Raw genomic sequence first — 5,322 nt, 5'->3', positions numbered from 1 at the left:
TCCTGCCCCCGGGTATTGGCACAGTCCTCTGTCTTCAAGATGACGCGTCCATTAACCAGATAGAAGAGATGACAGGCGAGATGGTCCCATTTATTCCCGGGCCTTCAACTATCGCTGAATCTGCGGTAGAGGAAGAGATTGACCCCCTAAAGTGCAGCCCGCACAGCGTAATTTAGCGCAGCACCTCGGAGTTTTCATTTTGTGAATCACAGAGACCGGTAGAAAGAGGGGTTCACCTGCTTTACGGTTCACAGGCTTTACGGTTCACATCCGCGTCGACTGATACCAGTGCCCAAGAAAGCCGAAACCTATGTCTCGGTCTCAGGGCAGTGGGATTCACCACTGCCTCCTCAGGAAAACCGAGCGATCACACCACCAGGCCCGTCGCTGATGAAGGGCGCAGCTCATGCCAGCTCACGGTGGCTTAACTTCGTCTTGAGCACGGAGACTGGCATTTTCCTGATTTCGTGGAACGCTGTAACATCTATCGGTGGCACCTTGCCAACTGCAGGTTGGGTACCGACCGCCAATGGCTGCCCCTCATAAGTATGAGGCGAACTCGTTATGAATGTTGACATTTCTTCTCGGAGACGGTCTTTTCCTTGGCATTTGTTGTGCCAGGTATCATCAATCGGATTATAGGGATTTTCTGGCGGCCGTTCAGCTTAGTGGTGAATCGCAGTGACCAAACGCTCACAAGCAGCATCACTTGGATCTGAAGTCTGGTTAGCCCAGAGTCGGAACTCGAGACGCATCTTTGCAATCTACCAACCCGCCAACCCCAACCTGCCCGCGGACTTTCGGCCGGGTTGTGGACCAAACGTGTCAGGCTTTTCCTGGTACAAATTACAGCAAGCAGGATAATGCATTTTTCAAGTGCATAACTTTAAGATCTTCCAAAAAAGCAGAGTGCATGGACCAACAGAGAAAACTATGAAAAACATGGTTCGGTTTTTCTCACAAAGGCCCTGGTGGCAGAAAACCCATAGCAAAATCTGTGTGCAGTAAGCCAGGTTGCACAAATTGTACAGCTTCATGCAAACATCTCACCAAGAAAGTTAAGAATAGCACAAAAATTACATAAGCTCGGTTTGATTTCATTGCGCAGCACTGCGCACGTTTCCTGTTTAATGCGTAACCTATATATATATATATATATATATATATATATATATATATATATATATATATATATATAATCTATTATCTATCTATCTATTATCTATCTATCTATATCTATATCTATATCTATATATATATATATATATATATCTATCTATATATATATCTATATATATATATCTATATATATATATCTATATCTATATCTGTATCTATATCCATATATATATATATATATATATATATATTTGTGTTCTCTTTATTTCATTTAATTCGCGTCACGCATGCCTGAACGACATTGAAATAGTCCGCACACCATCATGGGTGTGTAAATCACAAACTAGAGGGTGATGGGTCTGTAAACTGGGCTGGTCTATGGACTGCGCCAAAATGTCTTCAAAAGGGCTATTTAGTTAAACAACCCCATACAAATCGAAACATTCCTTCTTAAGGGTTGATGCCGGGTCAGCATGGAAACCTAGCGGGCTTTTGAGGGTTTGATTCCTAGATGGTCGGGGCCTGTGGACTGCCGTCTGACATTTTGGGAGTAAGTTGCGTCTCTCGTCCGAAACTTAGTTGAGGCTTCTTGCCAATGATTGTATTGGCTGACAACCACTTGTGTGGAGTTGAGTGAGTTCGAAAGTCCTCACATTTCGCTCTCACAGAAAGCCGAGGGTTTGAACATCAATTACATTTTACTGAACATAACACCCACACAGGCAGCGGTCGTTCATCCTCTTCTAATCCACGCCCGTTACCAGCAGACGAGCTCCAGCGCGCTAACACGGCATTATCTACTCTGCTGACAGCAGGTGTGGTTCGACCTTTCAACCCATCATGGGCTTGTCCGTCACATTTAATCCCTGGGACGAGGAATAAGCAATCACGGGAGATTGCAGAGCTTTGATTACTTCAGTAAAGGCACCATCCCTATTCGTTAACATATACAAATGCATTTATGTACATACATATATGAATAAAATATATCGTAGAAATTTCCATTTAAACCATGAGACGCAGGCAGGTGTTCGTTATCTTATCTCATGCCATATCCAGTGCCAGTGTTCTTCCATTTGTGGTGTGAGATGATGTAAACGCCTGTGCTTTGCCAAGGTACTTTATCTCCCCGTCAGCAGCACAGATGCGCAGTTGTAGAAACGAGAACTTCGACTACTCGATTTGGCGCATAATGATGCGCCTTCAATGATGCTGTCAAGTGTCAAGTCGCTGAACATGCGGTGAAGTATGGCAGTGAACGCCTTTTAAGCGCTACCCAACAATTTGTCTTTGTTCAACTTTCAATTAATGACCTTTGTGAGGTGAATGAAGGCAGTGTTGTTTCGGTGACTTCTTGCATGCCTGACTTTTGTATGTTCATTAAGCATTTTGCTGCGTTGAAAAATCACCATGGAGCTGAGTGGAGAGGAACTCAAGTTTAAATAAACTGCGTGTGTTTAACACTCGCATCTGTCAGGCACGTAGCTGTCATAACCGATTTTTTTTTTTTGCCTAGCAAGGGTGATATGTAGACTCAAAACACCTCCAAAACCCGGACTTACAATGTTGTAAGGAATGTTTTTACAGAACATCATATTCATTTATGGCATCCTTGTTTGACTTATTACCCCATACTGATAACACCCCTAAGCTTTGACTTCACCAAAAAGTATCAGCATGAGGTTTTCTTATGATCAGAATTTAGCAGCGTCATTTTAACGAGATCGGAGCCTCAGCTGAGGAATTATAGCCTGGAGTTTGAATGACGTCAAATAGCAAGGTCCTGAAGGTTCATAACTCAGCTAGTTTTTAAGTTTTTGCCAACTAATTTAAAATCTGCGGCCTCGAAGCCTAAAGTTGCGTGGAGGTTTTCAACCATTCGGACATAAGAAGCACAAACATTTACAGCGACCAATTATCTACCAAACTCGACTTAAAAAGAGTTATTGCTCTCAAGTCACAATTTTGTGATAAACTTGACATGCATGGTCCATTTTACGTTGATCTGATAGATAACGCGAATTATTGGCTTCAACACTGTGCAAGCCGTGTGGAGGTTTTAACCTATTGGACATAAGAACAAACATTTACAGCGATCAGCTATCTACCAAGCTCGAGTTTAAAAGAGTTCTTGCCTTGAAGTCGCAATTTGGCTATAAATTTGGCACCAATGGTCCATTTCACGTGGGTCTGATAGATAACGCGAATTTTTTACTTCAACACGGTAAATATGATCTAAATCATAAATCTATATGAATTATCTATATGATATATGCAACATACGGCTGTTACACACACACACACATATGTATATATATATATATATATATACATTACAGGGATACAAATAGCTTAAATCTCTATCTCTACTTTTCTCCCCTCAATCTCTTCTCTCTCTCTCTTCTATCCTCTCTCTCTCTCCTCGCTATCTCTCTCTCTCTCTCCATCTCCCATCTCTATATCTATCTCTTCTCTCTCTCTTATCTCTCTCTCTCTCTCTCTCTCTCTCTCTCTCTCTCTCTCCTCTCTCTCTCTCTATCATTCTCTCTCTCTCCCTCTCTCTCTCTCTCTCTCTATCTCTCTCTCTCTCTCTCTTCTCTCTCTCATCTCTCTCTCTCTCTCTCTCTTCTCTCTCTCTCTCTCTCTATAATATATATATATATATATTGCTACAGAGGAAAGGAACGTCTTTTTTCATGTGGATGTGAAGGTGAATTTTGGGAAAAACTTGGAATGGAGCGTAAGTCATGGAAGCTAGCATCTCAGGACGTTGAGTGGTTGTGATCAACAAAAAAAGGTGCCGTTCGTCGTTCACTGAAGGAGGCTCGAAACGCAAACAGTTTTGTGTGCAATGCCGCGGCCTGACATGTACTAACGAGAACCTATGGAAAGTTTTTGAGAATACTGCCACGAAGTACCGATGTCTAAAAGTAAAGCCGAGCTTGCACGATCTTCTCAGACACGTCGATAGCTGTATATGTACAACATATATATGTATATGTATAACAGGATATGTAGAGACTTGGCCGAATAGGCCTCCAGAAAAGCCGTCTCAAAAAATAGTGGCAAAGACTCCGACACATTTTGGGGTGATGAGATGGGAATTTTCTTCTTGAAAGCAACCTACGTTCAATAGTGGCTAAGTCATGCTATAAAAGCACCGGCTATGTTGAGGAAACTTGACTTTCTTTTTTTCAAAGCCCACGACCATGTTTACTCGCAAAAGCCGGTCAACAGCACGCTTATATTTCTTTTACTCTGGAATATACTGGAAAAATGTGCTGGTTCTATTCCTTAGTGCCCTTTTGTGCGTACAGCCAGTTGGAAGATACGCCGACCAGCTTCCCTTTAAATCGTTTCGTGCTCCAATGTGCTTTAGTCCGTCCCGATAGCCCAGCTGGTCAGAGCGCCTGCATTCCGATTCAGAGACCTGTGGCCGGGTGGGTTAAATCGCTGTAGCCGTTCGCTATTTGTCTCCGACGGGGATAGCCTGCGGCCGGTGACGGAGGCTGCGCCAACGGTCAGGTGACGCCAGAGGCCAGGGTAGATCGTGCCGGGTATTGTGGCGCGGTAAACTTTCGCCGCAAAGTTCTGCCGTTGCCCTGGAGTTTTACAATCGGGCCAGGGGTTACCAAACAAGCACGGCTTGACGTGGGGCCTTCTCCCAGGAATGCACTCAATCGAAAGGCACGGTCAATGTTAAAAGCCCATCGCCACCCAAACCAAACGGCATTTCAAGACGGCGCGCACCAAGGCTGCGAAGAAAGCAGGCTTTATATCACAAATGGGAAGAGCGGCGTAAAACCTTCTGGTCTCCAGCCGTTTGAATGTAAACGCACTTACGCACTCAAACGCATCCTTTCTATTTGATTGATTGAATTGGCCATGGCCGTGGTCAACATTTACTTTCACAACGATAAGACAGTAATAATAGTCTTTTTCCTCGGAGAAAAACCAAGGGAATGGAGATATAGATGGGTTGGTGTTTCGGCAACATGCCTTTATCGAAACAATAGCAAAGGGAATTCGCTTCTGCTATTGTTTTTTAATTCGCTTCCGTCTTATCTATGTGAATAATGCTCCTCGCTAATGCACTGAACAACTTACGCACTTTCACAACGGTTGACGCCTGGGTAAAAAGACTAGAAACGGGGACTTTTAGGCGTCACTCAATTTCAGCCATTTCCAGTACATTTTTCGCGT

This window comes from Pollicipes pollicipes, unplaced genomic scaffold, assembly GCF_011947565.3.
Source record: "Pollicipes pollicipes isolate AB1234 unplaced genomic scaffold, Ppol_2.1 Scaffold_4740;HRSCAF=5597_pilon_pilon_pilon, whole genome shotgun sequence".
Taxonomy (NCBI): Eukaryota; Metazoa; Arthropoda; class Thecostraca; order Pollicipedomorpha; family Pollicipedidae; genus Pollicipes; species Pollicipes pollicipes.
This window is presented reverse-complemented; position numbering follows the sequence as displayed.